At 47.5% G+C, this 21349-nt stretch overlaps 1 long non-coding RNA gene across 2 annotated transcripts in view; it reads right to left on the bottom strand.

The window, feature by feature from the left end:
* Positions 1-21349, bottom strand: part of LOC134885862 (uncharacterized) — a 73015-nt gene that overhangs the window by 9315 nt on the left and 42351 nt on the right. The window contains exon 1 of one of the 2 annotated variants that reach the window (XR_010169971.1): positions 14754-15147. The exons of the other annotated variant lie outside the window; for it this stretch is intronic. This is a non-coding gene — a long non-coding RNA (uncharacterized LOC134885862). Of the gene's footprint in view, positions 1-14753; positions 15148-21349 lie in introns of those variants that run through there. 2 annotated transcript variants of the gene reach the window in all.

Raw genomic sequence — 21349 nt, 5'->3', positions numbered from 1 at the left:
GGTAAGGGGGGGGCAGAGAGGTTGTCCCCTTTGTCCAGAGGTTCCACTCATCGAGTGGGGAGATTGCCAAATGTGCTAAAAGATTGTGGCCCATAGTGACTACGGACAAGGACTTGCCGTGTCTCCGGAATGCCACGATGATGCCCAGTTTTGCCAGGGACCGTAACCTTAAAGATTGGTTGGTGAAGAATGACATTTCTTCCTTTCAGGACATGGTCCCTACCAATTTCTTGACCAAAAAACCAGGCTGCTACAGGTGCACTGGATGCACCACATGTAGCTACATGGAGACGGGGAGTTCCTTCCCGCACCCACAGACGGGAGTGAGGTGTGCCATCCGACAGGTGTTAACGTGCTCAAGCACATTTGTTGTTTACATTATACGTTGTCCTTGTGGTCTCCTCTATGTGGGGAAGACCACAAGGCAATTTAAGGAACGGATGGCCTTACATAGGTCCGCGATCAGACAGGCATTAGAACATACTGGGACACATAGTCAGCCTGTTGCTCGGCACTTCAAAGCGTTCAATCACGGGCTGAGTACCTTACATTACAAAATTATAGATCAAGCACCCAAGAGAATGCGGGGGGATGATAGACACAAGGTATTGTTGCAAAAAGAATCGCGTTGGATTCACCGCTTGGACACGGTCTCCCCTCGCGGTTTAAATGAGACGCTACCGTTGAGTTGTTTTTTGTAATATAACCATTTCTTTTTTAGGTTTGACAGTTAGTATGTGCTATTTTTGGATTAGTAATAGCTTATCAGGATATGTACCTATTGCTCAGCATCAGTTTAGTGATTAAGGTAAAAGTTTGTTTGTTTAATCTGTAACCACATGTGTATTTTGCGTTTGATGTTTTTATGTAATCATTCACAGTGGTTTGTTAGGGCCGGGTTGCCATGACGCCGGGCGGTCACCTGGGCGCGCCGGAGGGCGCGCGTCGCTCGTGTGACGTCATTGACCCGGGAGACGGCGCGGCGCCAGCGGCTTCCTGACGGGGGGAGAAGGTTATGTAAGTATGTCTTGTATGTATTGTATGTTATATGATTCTGATGACGGTTTTTGGATAAATCGAAACGTTAATCTACAGAGCTATGGAGTAGTTGTCTGTCTCTTCTTTGGTGTTATCATTACTACAAGTCCTGAGAGTGCCGCCTTTTCCCATTGTGACTGTTTAGACCCGTGCTGGGTTTTGTTTGGAGGGCACCTGGGCACATTTGTGGAGACACAGCTGAGTGCCGGTGTGTATGAAAGGTATATATATATATATATATATACACACACACACACACACACACACACACACACACACACACACACACACACACAGTGGTGGCCAAAACTGCGGACACTTTTTGAAATGTAAATGTTTTTCAACTTTGAATGCTTATAAAAACCGTTTCACTTCACGCAGTGCACTGGTTCATATATCAAATGAAAGGAAACTTAATGCTGAATTCAACTCAATAAGCAGATGTCAAATATTTACATTACAAGGGAAGTTATGCTACTTTCAGTGAGACAAAGAAGCACAGATGCGTGAGATTCAAGAAGCGGGTTGTAGTAACAGCTACTACCAGTCAATTGGAATCATCGTTCTGAGGACCAATCAGCTGTCGTTTATGAGCACCTGCAAGGTCATGTTCAAAGGTGGGAAACGTCAGTTTTGTGAAAATGGTCTTTTGTTTGCAGCGATTGCGAGAAAAGTTGGTGGGAATGTGACAACATCAGGAGTACGAAAGTTTTGTTTACGCTATCAGGAAACACAATCTATACAAAACAAAGAAGGAAAAGGACAGAAAAAGTACACAACAGCTGTTGATAGGAGAATAAAACAAATTTGTGTCAGGGACAGATGAATGTCATCTGCGTCCATTAGCAGTGAACTGAGTGCAACTGGTGTTTTTGTCAGTGCAAGAACGGTACGGAGAAGACTAACGGAGGCTGGCCTAAAAGGTAGGATTCCCAGAAAAAAGCCATTCCTGAATAAAAAGCAGCGGCAGAAATGAATAAAGTGGGCAAAAGAACACATTGCATGGACAGAAGGTCAGTGGAAACAAGTAATATGGAGTGACGAATCTAAGATATCGATATTTGGTAGTGATGGGAGAAAATATGTGAGACGTCGCATCGGGGGAAGAGGTACATCCACATTGCATTCAAGCGAAAACAAAGAATCCTACAAGTGTTATGATCTGGGCATGTATGACAACAGATGCTGTAGGCCGTCTTCATGTCATAGATGGCACACTGAACAGCAGAAAGTACATTGACACCATCCTACAACGAAAACTTCTACCTTCTATCAGGGATCTTTTTCCAGATAATGACCCATTTTTTTTCCAGCAGGATTCAGCTCCCTGCCACACTGCATGGATATGCAAACAGTGGTTCACAGAGAATGACATATAGGTGCTGGGATGGCCAGGATATAGCCCAGACCTGAACCCCATAGAACATTTGTGGTTCCGTTTGAAAAAACTGGTACACCTGAGGCGTCCATCCAATAAAAGAGAATTAATTGAGGCTATAATTGTCTCATGGCACCACATAATAAAGAAGGAAGAGCTTGAAAAAGAAAGGATACCCAATGAAATACTGATAGGACAGTGACATCATAAGTACACAGGGATTTTCACTCTAAGTGTTGTTTTCACTGCATAACTTCCCTTGTAATGCAAATATTTGACCTCAGTTTATTGTGTTGAATTCAGCATAAAATTTCCTTTCATTTGATATATGAATCATTGCTCTGCATGAAGTGTTTTTATAAGCATTCGAAGTTGAAATACATTTAAATTTCAAAAAGTGTCCGCAATTTTGGCCACCACTGTGTATGTATATTACACAAATGATTGCTGAAATTCATCCCAACTGATTATTTCCCTCACTCTCACCTTCAAGATTTTGGCTGTGCTGCTCCCTACCACTGGAACTCTCCCCCTCTCAGACTCTCCACCCACTTTATTAAAGCATTCCAGCTCTCATACTAACCCACCGCTCCATACTCCCATCTCACGAGCATGGCCCTCTTCCCTGAAGTGCTTTTCCTTCCTTCTCTTAAACCATTATCTTCTCCCGACTGCCTACAGTGGCACCTAACCCCTGGGTTCTGCCGTCTTGCTGCTTATTTCAGTATTATGGCTGCTGATGCAGCAATCTTTATAAAACATGTAATTGTCTAGCAATGTCTTGTACGGTAAGTCACTGTTTTCTTGTTTTACTCATATATTTATGTGTGGAACCCTTGTGATGCCATATAGATCAGTGAAAAGTCCATGAAGTGTATGAAATCCAAGATGTCCTTAAAAGACTGAGGTCTATTTACTAAGCCTTGGATGGAGATAAAGTCGCTGTAGATAAAGTACCAGCCAGTCGGCTCCTAACTGTCATTTTCCAAACCCAGCCTGTGACATGGCAGTTAGGAGCCGATTGACTGGTACTTCTCCAACAACTTTATCTCCATCCAAGGCTTAGTAAACAGACCCCTGAGGGGGAGATGTATTAAGCTTATTTGAGTATTATGGCAGGTGATGCAAACATGTTTATAAAGCACATCCATGTCCTTCATTGTTCTGTACTGTAAATACTTTTCTCTTTTTCTGTTCATTCTGTTTATGTACTGTGTAAGGTGCTGCAAACCCCTTGTGGCAACATATAAATAATAATAATAATAATAATAATAATAATAAATTATAAAAGGGGCTTGATAAATAGTCTGTTTTATGTCCAAACTATTTCACAAGCTGGGTCTATTTTACCCTTTACTAAGCACGCAAGCTATGTGGAAGGAGTGTGAAGTGTGTTACTATAGGGGTGTCTTAGTGTTGCCAGTGCTCCCAGTTTGCCAGCTTGACCTCAAGACTTTATTAGCCAAACTCAACTTCAAGGCGCTACAGCATTGTGCACTGATGAACACTTGGATGTGTCATGTGACCAGGAAGTGCACTGTAGTCAGAGCTCAGTCAGCAACAGCAAGAGAAGACACAGGGAGGCAGGTAGGTGACTCAGTGGACACTGTAACTTACTGTAGTAAGGGGAGAGTTACAGTCAGTAGGGGGTGTGACAGGCTCACAGCATTCACACCCATCCCCATGTGTGCCTCCCCAGCCATTCACCTAACCGCACGTCACTGATGTTTGTGTGCATGATTTCTATAGTGGTATATACATATATATATATATATATATATATATATATATACACACACTGCTCAAAAAAATAAAGGGAACACTTAAACAACACAATGTAACTCCAAGTCAATCACACTTCTGTGAAATCAAACTGTCCACTTAGGAAGCAACACTGATTGATAATCAATTTCACATGCTGTTGTGCAAATGGACTAGACAACAGGTGGGAATTATAGGCAATTAGCAAGACACCCCCAATAAAGGAGTTGTTCTGCAGGTGGTGACCATAGACCACTTCTCAGCTCCTATACTTTCTGGCTGATGTTTTGGTCACTTTTGAAAGCTGGCGGTGCTTTCACTCTAGTGGTAGCATGAGACGGAGTCTACAACCCACACAAGTGGTTTAGGTAGTGCAGCTCATCCAGGATGGCACATCAATGCGAGCTGTGGCAAGAAGGTTTGCTGTGTCTGTCAGCGTAGTGTCCAGAGCATGGATGCGCTACCAGGAGACAGGCCAGTACATCAGGAGATGTGGAGGAGGCCATAGGAGGGCAACAACCCAGCAGCAGGACCGCTACCTCCGCCTTTGTGCAAGGAGGAACAGGAGGAGCACTGCCAGAGCCCTGAAAAATGACCTCCAGCAAGCCACAAATGTGCATGTGTCTACTCAAATGATCAGAAACAGACTCCATGAGGGTGGTATGAGGGCCCGACATCCACAGGTGGGGGTTGTGCTTACAGCCCAACACCGTGCAGGACGTTTGGCATTTGCCAGAGAACACCAAGATTGGCAAATTCGCCACTGGCGCCTTGTGCTCTTCACAGATGAAAGCAGGTTCTCACTGAGCACATGTGACAGACGTGACAGAGTTTGGAGACGCCAAGGAGAACATTCTGCTGCCTGCAACATCCTCCAGCATGACCGGTTTGGCAGTGGGTCAGTAATGGTGTGGGGTGGCATTTCTTTGGGGGGCCGCACAGCCCTCCATGTGCTCACCAGAGGTAGCCTGACTGCCATTAGGTACCGAGATGAGATCCTCAGACCCCTTGTGAGACCATATGCTTGTGCGGTTGGCCCCGGTTTCCTCCTAATGCAAGACAATGCTAGACCTCATGTGGCTGGAGTGTGTCAGCAGTTCCTGCAAGATGAAGGCATTGATGATACGGACTGGTCGGCCCGTTCCCCAGACCTGAATCCAATTGAGCACATCTGGGACATCATGTCTCGCTCCATCCACCAGTGCCACGTTGCACCACAGACTGTCCAGGAGTTGGCGGATGCTTTAGTCCAGGTATGGGAGGAGATCCCTCAGGAGACCATCCGCCACCTCATCAGGAGCATGCCCAGGCGTTGTAGAGATGTCATACAGGCACGTGGAGGCCACACACACTACTGAGCCTCATTTTTACTTGTTTTAAGGGCATTACATCAAACTTGGATCAGCCTGTAGTGTGTTTTTCCACTTTAATTTTGAGTGTGACTCCAAATCCAGACCTCCATGGGTTAATAAATTTGATTTCCATTGATAATTTTTGTGTGATTTTGTTGTCAGCACATTCAACTATGTAAAGAACAAAGTATTTAATAAGAATATTTCATTCATTCAGATCTAGGATGTGTTATTTTAGTGTTCCCTTTATTTTTTTGAGCAGTGTAAATATTAGAACAAAGAAAGGCTGCTGCACTCATGGTCTTGTAACCAAACGATGTGTATTAGAAAGTCACAGCATAACCCGTCAACGTTTCGGGGTGTCTAACCCCTTTGTCAAGATGTGAGAGTGAATAGAAAAGTAAGTGTACTCACCCACATAGAGAGAGAGCCCGCCAAACCGAAGGTGTAGATCCTCCCATGCCTCCGCCGTGGACGCTGTATGTATATATCTATATATATATATATATATATATATATATATATATGTGTGTGTATATATATATTTACATATATATATAGGAAATCACGACAGCACTCAAAGCCTATGTACTGTATATAAAGCAAAAAATGGTGGTGCAAGGCAGCAATAAATATAAAACACTCACTTCTCCAGCGATGCAGAAAAAGTAGACAAGCCAGCACTCACGTGTAGATGAAAGAAAAGCAGGATTTATTCCTTAACCAAACGGCATGGTGAAGTACAGCAAATACAGCAAACACAGCCCGACAGCTGTTTCAACCGACTGGTCTTCCTCAGGGGCCACTTTTTCTGCATCGCCGGAGAAGTGAGTGTTTTATATATATATATATATATATACACACACACACAGTACCAGTGAAACGTTTGGACACACTTTCTCATTCAAATGAATGAGAAAGTGTGTCCAAACTTTTAACTGGTGCTGTGTGTGTGTATATATATATATATATATATATATATAAAATGTACACACACACACACACACACACACACACACACACACACACACACACACACACACACACACCCCCTTCAGTGATTGATGGAAAGTCTAGATAAATAGATAGATAGATAGATAGATAGATAGACAGATAGACAGCTAGATAGATAGGATTGCTGTGAGGGGCTTCCATATGTATGTATGTATGTATGTATGTATGTATGTATGTATGTATGTATGTATACATATATAATATATACACACACTATATATGTGTGTTACACTGTGTGTGTGTGTGTGTATATAATGTTTATACAGTATGTAGAGTGTGTGTGTGTGTGTGTGTGTGTGTGTGTATATATATATATATATATATATATATATTTATATCTATCTATCTATGTATCTATACACATCTATGTATGTTTACCCCTGATTAACATTCTCCATTTCCAAAGCTACAAAGCTACTAATGAATTTCATTTTGTTGTAGATAGTAGATAAAGTGTACATCTATACTTATAATAAAACTGTAAGGGTTGTGTATGTGCATAGCAATTTTATTTTTTTATTTTGTTTTCATTTTTGTCTGTTCGCATCACACAAAAATTACTGGATAAATCTGGATCGTGTTTTCACTATTGTATAACTTAGTGACATAGAAAGAAGCTGAGGCATGTATGATCTCGATGTGAGGAGCAATAAAGGAATAATTAGACGCTTGACATTCAAATTTGTTGTTACGATCATGCTTCTGCGAAACTTGACTCAGCTCAAGTTATGTAACGTAACCCGGTTAAAGTGACTGTTCTGCAGAGGAATCTAATTCAGGCAGAGATTCTAATGGGCAGTGGTGCAGGTACCTGTATTCCTGCTGCGGGGTACACTGGGCTCCACAAGTCTGGACAATGGGGTGTAGAGTAGGATCTTGATCCGAGGCACCAACAGGCTCAAAGCTTTGACCTTCTTCCCGTGATGCATAGCGCCGCCTCCTATATCACCCCGCCTCCCAGCACAGGAGCTCAGTTTGTCAGTTGGTGCTGCAGTAAGCAGGCAATTAACAGAGGGGCTGCTCCAATCAGCCCTGAGAAAAGCTTTTTATGAGTTGCCGGGTACCTACAGCGGAGGCTCCGGTTTTCTTCATGTTAGACACACACGGCTGGGGCTCTCCAGGATCGCGTGGCCGTGCTTCGGGAGGTGGTAAGTGAGTTCCGCTCGCGGGACCCGGTCTTTATTGCGATCCTGCGCGGTCAGTAGGAGGTGGGCCGCGCGCGCTGGCGGTGGACACTGTGGATGCAGGCAATCCCACTAGATCACCAGGGCATGGGCGCAGGTCAGGTTTTCTCTAAAAAAACGATTTTAATATCGCCCACAGTTCCCGGTGGTTTTGCCAGCAAGGGGATAAGGCTTAGACCTGAAGCCCCTCCCCCAGCCCCAGGGAGCCATTTCCAGCAAGTGTTCCTGCCCTGGAGCTGCATCTCTGTCTTTTCCTCACTCCCTGTCAGTGTCTGCGGCGCCATTACTCCTCAGCTCACTGTTCCTGGGACTGCTTGGGCAAATCCTCCTATGTAAAGCCGCCTGGTTGTCAGCGCTGTGCTTTTCCATGACACTTAAGTATTCTACCTGCCTTTTTAGTCAGTGTTAGTAAGAAAGAGTGCATTTAGTCAGGGGTTTATAGTACAATTACCCTGTGATATACATCCAGTTTCTTACTGTGTAGTGTTATATCTATTGACTATATAGCTGTGTAAGTTAGTCCAGTGCAGTATTATTGTCTGTAATAACCTCTGCATTGTACAAACTGTGACTATTTGTGTGTGCATTGATAGCTGAGTGGTGTCCATCTCGTGTCTTTCACTCAACTTGATATCCCTATATTCTATAACCTGAGGGGGCTTGGTGCGTCAGGTGTTATTTAATATAGGATTTTCACAAAGATATACTGTATTACGTATTTTCCTCTGTGATTTAGTCACCATACCTCTCCTTTATCTCTGCTGGTACTGACTACACTGCGCAGGGGTTTGGGTTTAGGGATATAGTGCTGCTAATAATTGTACTGTGTTACCTCATACTGCAAGTTATATCATGCCTGCTTCTGAGGGTAACGGTTCTGGGGCGGAACACACTGCTGGTGTTGCTGAAGTCACAGGCACATATGGGGAGAATATAGCAGCTGTGGGCTCTGGTTCTGGGGGCTCCTTGCCCCACAGTGGCACTGTGGCAACGGAGGCACATACTGACCCTCCGTTGGCCGCTTTTTCCACGCTTCTGCATACGGTAGTTCATAAACTAACACCCCCTATGGGACCCCCAATGCCGGTACTACCGTATGTGGTCCCTGCAGCTAACCCGCCGTGGGCGGACGATTTATCTGCTCAATTAAAGAAGTTGAACCAGTCCCTGACTACTAAAAAGTCTGACCAACGCTCGCCTAAGTCCAAGAGATCCTCTAAGCGAGCGCTCGTCTCCTCACAATCCACTGCTGTCACTGACATCTCGTCTGATGAAGACAGCACATACGCTGACCCCACAGGTTCTGACTCAGATACGGCTGATGGGGAGGGTAGTTCACATGTTGATGTTCCTGATCTTTTGGAGGCTATTAAGTTAATTCTGCAGATTACGGATGATCCAGAGCCATCCGTTCCTCCTAAGAAACCAGGTAGGTTCAAGTGTCAGAAGGTGAGTAAACACGTTTTACCTCACTCTGACCACCTAGTGGATATACGTCAGGATCCCTGGCAAAGCCGGGTACGAAGTTTGTGCCTCAAAAGAAGATGCTGGCTCGCTATCCCCTCGCGCCAGAGCTGTCTAAGAATTGGGAAACACCTCCTCCAGTAGATTCATGTGGCTAGGATGGTGGTTTCCTCAGCTCTACCTGTCACTACCGTCACGTCTCTAAAAGAGCCTACGGATAAACGAGTCAAGGGTTGTCTAAAAGCGATTTACACCCTCACGGGTGCTGCACAAAGGCCCACTATTGCAGCTACATGGGCGGCAGAGGCTATTGAAGCATAGGCCTTGGAGTTAGAAGCTGAAATCTCCTCTGACCATGCTAGACAATGCATGTCATATATTGTCACAGCTTCTCACTATATTAAAGAGGCGGCTTCTGATGCCGGTATCCTAGCAGCCAAGGCCTCTACTATGTCAGTCCTGGCTCGCAGGATATTGTGGCTGAGATCCTGGTCTGTGGATCTGGACTCTAGAAAAAACCCTGGAGGTACTCCCTTTCAAGGGGGATATTCTGTTTGGGGAGGACTTAAATAAGATAGTGGCTGACTTGGTTACTGCCAAAACTGTCTGCCTGCCTAATGCAGCTCCTTCTGTGTCGAAGGCCAAATGCACGTCCTTTCGCCCCTTTCATCCTTCAGGTAAAGCAAAAGGTCAGGCGTACCATAAGCATGCCCGCACTTCCAAACCTGGTAAGCCGAAGCCCAAAAGAGCCTGGGCCGCCCGTCAGCCAGCAGCCAAGACCGATAAGCCTGCCGCATGACGGGATGGGCCTCCCCCTGGGGGATCCCAGGGTGGGGGGCCGGCTTCTAGGGTATACCCAGGAATGATTGAAGACCACTTCAGATGCCTGGGTACGGGAAGTTGTCAGTCGAGGTTACGCCGTAGCCTTCAAAAACCGAGCCCCTCATCGATTTTGCCAGACAGACGTCCCGTCGGACCAAACAAAGGCAAACACTCTGCATTCGGTGGTACAGACCCTCCTGGATACAGAAGTCGTAGTACAGGTGCCTCTTGCTCAGAGGGGCCGGGGGTACTATTCTCCGCTGTTTCTAGTCCCGAAACCGAATGGCTCCTCCCGGCCCATTCTCAACCTCAAGGCACTGAACAAGTTTGTGAAGGTTTCCAAGTTCCGTATGGAAAACCTTCGCTCTATAGTTCTGGCCTTGGAACCTGGGGACTACATGGTCTCAATGGACATACAGGATGCTTACCTGCATATTCCTATAGCAGTGTCACATCAACAATACCTGAGGTTCGCTATTGGCAACCTCCATTACCAGTTTCGGGCGTTACCTTTTGGTTTAACAACGGCTCTGCGAGTCTTCACCAAAGTTATGGCGGTTATGACGGTGGTACTCCGCCGTCAAGGGGTCAGGATACTGCCGTATCTGGACGACTTGTTAATCCTGGCAAATTCCCCAGATCTTCTCCTGCGTCATCTGGATATGACGGTCCTGTTTCCACAAGCCCACGTGTGGCTCATCAACTGGAAGAAATCCTCCCTGGTCCCTGCTCAGAGCATGGTGCATCTGGGAGCGCTGTTGGACACTCACAACCAGAGGTTGTTCTTGTCTCAGGAGAAAGTCCTGAAACTTCAGGACAGGATTCGTTGCTTCCTTTCTCGTCCGCATGTGTCGATACATTCGGCAATGCAGGTGCTGGGCCTCATGGCATCAGCATTCGACATGGTGGAGTATGCTCAATTCCATTCTCACTCCCTCCAGAAGCTGATTCTAGACAAGTGGGACGGCCTGCCTCACCGGATCAGGTCTCAAATGATCTCTTTGACTCCGGAGGTCCGTCTGTCGCTGCTCTGGTGGCTCCAGGACCGACAATTGTGCAGAGGCCGTCCCTTCTGGATATCCAACTGGGTCCTGTTGACGACAGATGCCAGTCTAAGAGGTTGGGGCGCGGTGCTGGAGCAGCACTTCTTGCAGGGTCGGCGGACCAAGGAGGAATCTTTCCTCTCGATCAACCTTCTGGAATTGCGGGCGGTCTTCAATGCGTTGAACCTGGCCCAGCATTTGATTCAGAACCAACCTGTTCAAGTACAGTCGGACAACGCCACCACAGTGGCTTACATAAATCATCAAGGCGGCACTCGAAGCCGTTTGGCAATGAAGGAAGCCTCACGGATTCTACGTTGGGCAGAACGCCATCTACCGGCAATATCGGCAAGTGGGGCCTCCATCCAGAAGTGTTTCAACTCCTCGTGGAAAGGTGGGGTCTTCCAGATGTGGATCTGATGGCGTCTCGACACAATCACAAGGTTCCGGTCTTCAGAGCAAGGACAAGGGATCCTCAAGCAGCATTCATGGATGCTCTGGCAGTGCCGTGGAGGTTTCGGCTGCCGTATGTGTTCCCTCTGGTGTCACTCCTGCCCAGGGTAATTCGGAAGTTCAAGCAAGAAAAAGAAAATCTGCTTCTCATAGCTCCGGCGTGGCCCAGACGGCACTGGTTCTCAGACCTGCGAGGCCTATCGTCAGAGCGTCCACTTCTACTTCCACAACACCCAGACCTCCTCGTTCAGGGCCCCTGTGTCTACCAGGACCTAGCCCGGCTGTCTTTGACGGCGTGGCTCTTGAAGCTTCCGTCTTAAGAGCTAAGGGTTTTTCTGAAGAGGTCATTAAAACTATGTTGCGGGCCTGGAAACCGGCCTCTGCTCGGATTTACCATCGGGTCTGGCATTCCTACTTTGTTTGGTGCGCATCTAACCATTATGACGCTTCCAAGTTTAGTACAGCCAGGGCCGGTGCAAGGTTTCTTGACACCCTAGGCAAAACTTTAGCCTGCTCCCCCCCCCCCCCCCCCTGCATGCTTACATAGTGGTACGTGGTGGATGCCGTACATGCAGGAGTCTGCAATTGTGGGGGTGGGGGCTAGCGGGCAACATGCGGGAGTCTGCAATCGCTGAAGGGGTGGTAGTCAAAAACACGCCTGAGACTGAAATCGCAAGGTGAGTGTGTGTGTGGGGGGGGGAGGAGGAGGATGTGGGTCTATTCATGATGCAGTGTAAACAGTGGAGAAGTTGCCTATGGCAACCAATCAGTGTTGAGGTAACATTTATAAAGTGTATTCTATACAATTATAAAAGCTGATTGGTTGCCATGGGCAACTTCTTCACTGACTTACTTCTCCACACTTTTCACTGCTTCATGAATAGATCCCACAGAAATGTGAAAAGAGAGAGGGTGATCGGGTGAGTGTTAGAGACGGTGGGTGACAGAAAAGTCAGTAGGTGACAGGGAGAGGGTGACAGGAGAGAGAGCGGATGGGAAAAGGGTAACAGCAGGGAGAGGCAGTGGGAGAAGGGTAGAGAGTGAAGCTAGGGACAGGCAGTGACCAGTGAGTGGAGGAAGGTGACAAGCAGAGGGTGAAAACAGAGGGTGACATTGAGAGGGTGAGAGTCACTGGGTAACAAGCGAGAGAGGTGATGGGGAAATGGTGAACAACAGGAAGAGTGTAATAGAAGAGAGGTGACGGAGTGAGGGCAATACCCCTTTTACACCGCCAGCATATAACACGGATTATTGCACTTGAAGGTGCATAACCCGTGTTGCTGGCTGGTGTAAAAGGTTCGAGTTGGAATAATCCGGGTCGAGTGACCCGGTATTCCAACTCGGGTGGTTTGCAGGGTTGAACACGTGTTCAACTCGGCAAACTTTGCAGTGTACAGTGAATGTGCGGGCGGCGCTTGGAGATCATGTGATCTCCAAGTGCCACCCCCGCCGCGTCACTGGCAATATGCCGGGTTGGCGAGTGCAGTGGGAAAGGGAGCTGACGCAGGGCGCAGCCGGGTAGCACCCGTGTCAGGCTCCCGGCTGCGACCCGCGCTGTTGGTCTAAAAGCGGTATAAGAGTCAGTGAGTGATAGGGAGAGGGTCTCAGGAGAGAGGTGACGGGCGGGGAGAGGCAGTGGGTGATAGGCAGTGGGAAACTGCATTAATTAAAAAACAAAAACACATTAATATGCCACTCCCCCATACAAATTTTTAATATACCGTCCCCCCCTCCCCTGCACACATTAATATACCACCACCCCCTCCCCTGCATACATTAATATACCACCATACCACCCCCCTCCCCTGCACACATTAATATACCCCCCCCCTCCCCTGCACACATTAATATACCCCCCTGCACACACTAATATACCACTCTTCCCCTGCACACATTAATATACCCCCCTGCATACACTAATATACCACCCCACCTCCCCTGCACACACTAATATACCCCCCCTCCCATGCACACATTAATATACCCCCCTGCACACACTAATATACCACCCTTCCCCTGCACACATTAATATACCCCCCTGCACACACTAATATACCACCCCACCTCCCCTGCACACACTAATATACCCCCCTCCCCTGCACACATTAATATACCCCCCCTCCCCTGCACACACTAATATACCACCCCCCCTCCGCTGCACACACTAATATACCACCCCCCCTCCGCTGCACACACTAATATACCACCCCCCCTCCGCTGCACACACTAATATACCCCCCCCTCCGCTGCACACATTAATATACCCCCCTCCGCTGCACACATTAATATACCCCCCTCCGCTGCACACATTAATATACCCCCCTCCGCTGCACACATTAATATACCCCCCTCCGCTGCACACATTAATATACCCCCCTCCGCTGCACACACTAATATACCACCCCACTCCGCTGCACACACTAATATACCACCCCACTCCGCTGCACACATTAATATACCCCCCTCCGCTGCACACATTAATATACCCCCCTCCGCTGCACACACTAATATACCCCCCTCCGCTGCACACACTAATATACCCCCCTCCGCTGCACACACTAATATACCCCCCTCCGCTGCACACACTAATATACCACCCCCCGTCCCATGTACACACTAATATACCCCCCTGCACACACTAATATACCCCCCTTCCCCTGCACACATTAATATACCCCCCTCCCCTGCACACATTAATATACCACCCCCCTCCCCTGCACACACTAATATACCCCCCTGCACACACTAATATACCACCCCCCCCCTCCCCTGAACACATTAATATACCACCCCCCCCCTCACCTGCACACATTAATATACCACCCCCCCTACCCTGCACACACTAATATACAACCCCCCCTGCACACATTAATATACCCCCCTCCCCAGCACACACTAATATACAACCCCCCCTGCACACATTAATATACCCCCCTCCCCAGCACACACTAATATACCCCCCCTACACACACTAATATACCACCCCCTCCCCTGCACACACTAATATACCCCCCTGCACACACTAATATACCACCCCCTCCCCTGCACACACTAATATACCCCCCCTACACACACTAATATACCACCCCCTCCCCTGCACACACTAATATACCCCCCCCTGCACACACTAATATACCCCCTCTGCACACACTAATATACCACCCCTCCTCACACTAATATACAAACCCCCCCTCCCCTCCCCACACTAAAATTACCAGTTTCCCTCATTAGCAGCAGAATGTACCTTAGTCTGTGCTCCCCCGTATGGTATGGCTTTCTGATAGACCTGCTGGGCTGCTGCTCCTCACGTCTGAAGGCTCCTCTCCTCTCCTCTCTCACAGTCACATGTGCAGTGCACCACGTGACTTCCTGTTCCTGTCCATGCAGGAAGCAAACTCAGCAGAGCGTCGGCTTCTGTATGAGCACACTGCAGCATGTGGCTGCAAAGGGAAAATAAAAGTGCCCTGGCCCTGGGGATTGGGGGGTGGTAAGGGTGCAGGCAACATGCCTGAGCCCTCAAGTGAATATGTGAGGCGCTATCACGGAGGTGGGGGGCGACAGATTTGTAGAGACAGCATTTTCTCATCAGTGTGTTCTGCCGCCCTCCAGTGGCCGGCGCTCATAGGCAGCTGCCTAAAGCTGCCTAGTGATAGCGCCGGCCCTGAGTACAGCCAAACTTTTGGCTTTTCTACAGCAGGGCCTAGATTTAGAATAAGCTGCTAGATTTAGGCCTGCGTCTGGCCTCCCTCAAGGTTCATATTTCTGCCTTGTCGGTGTGGTTTCAGAGAAAAATTGCGACTTTACTTGATGTTCATACTTTCACTCAGGGTGTGTTGCGTATCCAACCTCCCTATGTCCCGCCTGTGGCTCCTTGGGACTTGGTGGTTTTGGAGCCGTTACAAGAGTCTCCATTTGAACCTCTTGGTTCAGCTGACCTTAAGTGGCTTTCACTTAAGGTGGTGTTTCTGTTGGTTATTGCCTCTGCTAGAAGAGTGTCGGATTTGGGTGCCTTGTCTTGTAGTTCCCCATATCTGATTGTTCACCGTGACCGGGCGGTTCTTAGGACTCGTCCCGGATATTTGCCTAAGGTGGTTTCTTCGTTCCACCTTAATCAGGAGATTGTGGTTCCAGCTTTTGTCTCTCCTGATTTGTCTCCCAAAGAGTGGTCTTTGGATGTGGTACGGGCTCTCCGTATCTATGTGAAGAGAACTGCTTCTATTCGAAAGTCTGATTCTCTCTTTGTTTTGTTTGGATTTCACAAACGTGGCTGGCCTGCTCACAAGCAGACCCTGGCCAGGTGGATCAGAATGGTGATTGCGCATGCTTATGTGAAGGCTGGTCTGTCAGCTCCTGTTCACATTACGGCCCATTCTACTCGGTCTGTTGGACCTTCTTGGGCGGCCCAATGTGGTGCGTCCCTTGATCAATTGTGCAAGGCGGCTACGTGGTCCTCCGGGAACACGTTCATAAGGTTCTATGCCTTCGATACTGCCGCTTCCCAGGATGCTTCCTTTGGACGCCGGGTTCTTGTGCCCGCTACAGTGGTCCTCTCCCATAAGGAACTGCTTTAGGACATCCCCATTGTCCAGACTTGTGGAGCCCAGTGTACCCCGCAGCAGAAAACAAGTTTTATGGTAAGAACTTACCCTTGTTAAAACTCTTTCTGCGAGGTACACTGGGCTCCACAAGGCGCCCACCCTGACGCACTTAGCTTCTTTGGGTTGATATGGCATTAGCCGCTGACACTTCTCTTGTCGCGAGAGTGTGGTGTATGTGGCTACTAACCGTTGTCGTCTCTTTTCCTGCTACTGCATTGGGCTGGTTAACTAAACTGAGCTCCTGTGCTGGGAGGCGGGGTGATATAGGAGGCGGCGCCATGCATCTTGGGAAGAAGGTCAAAGCTTTGAGCCTGTTGGTGCCTCGGATCAAGATCCTACTCTACACCCCATTGTCCAGACTTGTGGAGCTCAGTGTACCTCGCAGAAAGAGTTTTAACAAGGGTAAGTTCTTACCATAAAACTTTCGTTTTATACCACCTACACCCCTTATCCCCAACATTTTTCCTTTTCAATGCAAGCACCTGCAATTTTTTTTATAAGCGTCTGTTTCACTATGACGCTCACCAAGTTGCAGGAGGAAACGCTCAGAGCTGCAGGTGTAGATATCAGGACTAGCTGCTTCTCCCATGGGCAGCTTTAAGTGGCTTGTTCACGATTAAGTAGTCCCAAGCATCTTTTTGTGACTCCCTGAAGAAAAAACAGCAAATATTGGTTACAAAGAGATTATGGGGTCTTTCTGAGTTGTTCGCTAGCTGCTTTCGGTCGCAGCGCGGCGATTAGGTGAAAAAGCGGCATTTCTGCGCGACGTACTTTCACACAAAACTATGCAGTTTCACACAAGGTCTTGCAACGCTTTTCAATCGCACTGCTGATCGGTGAATGATTGACAGGAAGTGGGTATTTCTGGGCGGAAACTGACCATTTTCAGGGAGTGTGTGTAAAAACGCAGGCATGCCCGATAAAAACGCAGGAGTTGCTGGGGAAACGGGGGAGAGGCTGGCCGAATGCAGGGCGTGTTTGTGACGTCAAATCAGGAACTAAACAGTCTGAAGTGATCGCTAGCTAGGAGTAAGTTTCGAGCTGCTCAGAAACTGCACAATCTTTTTGTGGAGCAGTTCTGCGATCCTTTCGTTTGCACTTCTGCTAAGCTAAGATACACTCCCAGAGGGCGGCGGCTTAGAGTTTGCACTGCTGCTAAAAGCAGCTAGCGAGCGATCAACTCGGAATGAGGGCCATTGTGATCAATGTGTACAATATAAAATATATGTTACAATATTAAATGCCACTACTGTCTTTGTAAAATTAGTTCTGCTGACCAATAACAGAGCGAATGAAACCACAGGGAAACGCTAGTAAATAAATGTATATTTAACTGAAGGTCTAACTAATGTTAATGGAAAATAAATATTAGCTTAATATTACACTTTTTTCCATCATTTTGAGCTAGCAAAAATCAGAGCAGTCGCAGGAATTCCATCATGTTCTGGAGCCGTGTTCACTAATGATTTCCGGGCAGCTCTAGACTGAAGCATACAGTAGTTTACAAAAAAATAACCTTACCAATTCTGCTTCAGGTGTTGGAGCTGGCTACTACAGTAGCTCTGGAGGTGGTGAAGCAGCAGCAATTCCTACTGTGCTGCACTGACCTGTGCACTATAATAACACATGTCACATGGCAGCAGCCTGCCCTATATTATTGTTATGTTTTACTTCTATGGCGCCACCAAGTGTTCACAGCGTAGTACTGGGAAAATGACAATGATACACAAATAATAGTATGTAAAAAATGTTCAAATAGACACTACGGGGTAAATTTACTAAGATGGGAGTTCTATTTAAGATGGGATGTTGCCCATAGCAACCAATCAGATTCTACTTCTCATTTATCTAGCACCTTCTAGAAGATAATACCTGAAATCTGATTGGTTGCTATGGGCAACATCCCATCTTAAATATAACTCCCATCTTAGTAAATTTACCCCTACAAGGGGAAAGATCAAATCCTCTTTCCTGATTTATGCTATATATCTGATTACTTGGGGGTATACAGTATTTCTCTATCGTCCTAGTGGATGCTGGGGTTCCTGAAAGGACCATGGGGAATAGCGGCTCCGCAGGAGACAGGGCACAAAAGTAAAGCTTTCCGATCAGGTGGTGTGCACTGGCTCCTCCCCCTATGACCCTCCTCCAAGCCAGTTAGATTTTTGTGCCCGGCCGAGAAGGGTGCAATCTAGGTGGCTCTCCTAAAGAGCTGCTTAGAAAAGTTTAGCTTAGGTTTTTTATTTTACAGTGAGTCCTGCTGGCAACAGGATCACTGCAACGAGGGACTTAGGGGAGAAGAAGTGAACTCACCTGCGTGCAGGATGGATTGGCTTCTTGGCTACTGGACATCAGCTCCAGAGGGACGATCACAGGTACAGCCTGGATGGTCACCGGAGCCTTGCCGCCGGCCCCCTTGCAGATGCTGAAGTAAGAAGAGGTCCAGAATCGGCGGCAGAAGACTCCTCAGTCTTCTAAAGGTAGCGCACAGCACTGCAGCTGTGCGCCATTTTCCTCTCAGCACACTTCACACGGCAGTCACTGAGGGTGCAGGGCGCTGGGAGGGGGGCGCCCTGGGAGGCAAAATGAATACCTATTTTGGCTAAAAATACCTCACATATAGCCTCCGGAGGCTATATGGAGATATTTAACCCCTGCCAAAATCCGTTAAGAGCGGGAGACGAGGCCGCCGAAAAAGGGGCGGGGCCTATCTCCTCAGCACACAGCGCCATTTTCCCTCACAGAAAGGCTGGAGGGAAGGCTCCCAGGCTCTCCCCTGCACTGCACTACAGAAACAGGGTTAAAACAGAGAGGGGGGGCACTAATTTGGCGTTAGAAATATATAAAAAAGATGCTATAAGGGAAAACACTTATATAAGGTTGTCCCTATATAATTATAGCGTTTTTGGTGTGTGCTGGCAAACTCTCCCTCTGTCTCTCCAAAGGGCTAGTGGGTCCTGTCCTCTATCAGAGCATTCCCTGTGTGTGTGCTGTATGTCGGTACGTGTGTGTCGACATGTAGGAGGACGATGTTGGTGAGGAGGCGGAGCAATTGCCTGTAATGGTGATGTCACTCTCTAGGGAGTCGACACCGGAATGGATGGCTTATTTAGGGAATTACGTGATAATGTCAACACGCTGCAAGGTCGGTTGACGACATGAGACGGCCGACAAACAATTAGTACCGGTCCAGACGTCTCAAAAACACCGTCAGGGTTTTAAAACGCCCGTTTACTTTAGTCGGTCGACACAGACACAGACAGGGACACTGAATCCAGTGTCGACGGTGAATAAACAAACGTATTCCTTATTAGGGCCACACGTTAAAGGCAATGAAGGAGGTGTTACATATTTCTGATACTACAAGTACCACAAAAGAGGGTATTATGTGGGATGTGAAAAAACTACCATAGTTTTTCCTGAATCAGATAAATTAAATAAAGTGTGTGATGTTGCGTGGGTTCCCCCCGATAGAAAATTATGGGCGGTATACCCTTTCCCGCCAGAAGTTAGGGCGCGTTGGGAAACACCCCTTAGGGTGGATAAGGCGCTCACACGCTTATCAAAACAAGTGGCGGTACCGTCTATAGATAGGGCCGTCCTCAAGGACCAGCTGACAGGAGGCTGGAAAATATCATAAAAAGTATATACACACATACTGGTGTTATACTGCGACCAGCGATCGCCTCAGCCTGGATGTGCAGAGCTGGGGTGGCTTGGTCGGATTCCCTGACTAAAAATATTGATACCCTTGACAGGGACAGTATTTTATTAACTATAGAGCATTTAAAGGATGCATTTCTATATATGCGAGATGCACAGAGGGATATTTGCACTCTGGCATCAAGAGTAAATGCGATGTCCATAACTGCCAGAAGATGTTATGGACACGACAGTGGTCAGGTGATGCAGATTCCAAACGGCACAAAGGTGTATTGCCGTATAAAGGAAGAGGAGTTATTTGGGGTCGGTCCATCGGACCTGGTGGCCACGGCAACTGCTGGAAAATCCACCGTTTTTACCCTAAGTCACATCTCTGCAGAAAAAGACACCGTCTTTTCAGCCTCAGTCCTTTCGTCCCTATAAGATCATATCTGCCCAGGGATAGAGGAAAGGGAAGAAGACTGCAGCAGGCAGCCCATTCCCAGGAACAGAAGCGTTCCACCGCTTCTGACAAGTTCTCAGCATGGCGCTGAGACCATACAGGACCCCTGGATCCTACAAGTAGTATCCCAGGGGTACAGATTGGAATGTCGAGACGTTTCCCCTTCGCAGGCTCCTGAAGTCTGCTTTACCAAGGTCTCCCTCCGACAAGGAGGCAGTATGGGAAAAAATTCACAAGCTGTATTCCCAGCAGGTGATAATTAAATTACCCCTCCTACTATAAGAAAAGGGGTATTATTCCACACTATATTGTGGTACTGAAGCCAGAAGGCTAGGTGAGACTTATTCTAAAAAATTTTTTGAACACTTACAAAGGTTCAAATCAAGATGGAGTCACTCAGAGCAGTGATAACGAACCAGGAAGAAGGGGACTATATAGTGTCCCGGGACATCAGGGATGCTTACCTCTATGTCCCAAAATTGCCCTTCTTACTAAGGGTACCTCAGGTTCGTGGTGCAGAACTGTCACTATCAGTTTCAGATGCTGCCGTTTGGATTGTCCGCGGCACCCCGGGTCTTTACCAAGGTAATGGCCGAAATGATGATTCTTCTTCGAAGAAAAGGCGTCTTAATTATCCCTTACTTGGACGATCTCCTGATAAGGGCATAGTCCAGGGAACAGTTGGAGGTCGGAGTAGCAATATCTAGGATACTGCTACAACAGCACGGGTGGATTCTAAATATTCCAAAATCGCAGCTGATCCCGACGAAACGTCTGCTGTGCCTAGGGATGATTCTGGACACAGTCCAGAAAAAGGTGTTTCTCCCGGAAGAGAAAGCCAGGGAGTTATCCGAGCTAGTCAGGAACCTCCTAAAAACAGTGCATCATTGCACAAGGGTCCTGGTAAAAATGGTGGCTTCCTACGAAGCAATTCCATTCGGCAGATTTCACGCAAGAACTTTTCAGTGGGATCTGCTGGACAAATGGTCCGGATCGCATCTTCAGATGCATCAGCGGATAACCCTATATCCAAGGACAAGGGTGTCTCTCCTGTGGTGGTTATAGAGTGCTCATCTTCTAGAGGGCCGCAGATTCGGCATTCAGGATTGGATGCTGGTGACCACGGAGCCCAGCCCG

Source organism: Pseudophryne corroboree, chromosome 1, assembly GCF_028390025.1.
Source record: "Pseudophryne corroboree isolate aPseCor3 chromosome 1, aPseCor3.hap2, whole genome shotgun sequence".
In the NCBI taxonomy this organism is placed as follows: domain Eukaryota; kingdom Metazoa; phylum Chordata; class Amphibia; order Anura; family Myobatrachidae; genus Pseudophryne; species Pseudophryne corroboree.
The sequence above is the reverse complement of the archived record's forward strand: the minus strand, read 5'-3'. Positions and strand labels throughout refer to the sequence as shown.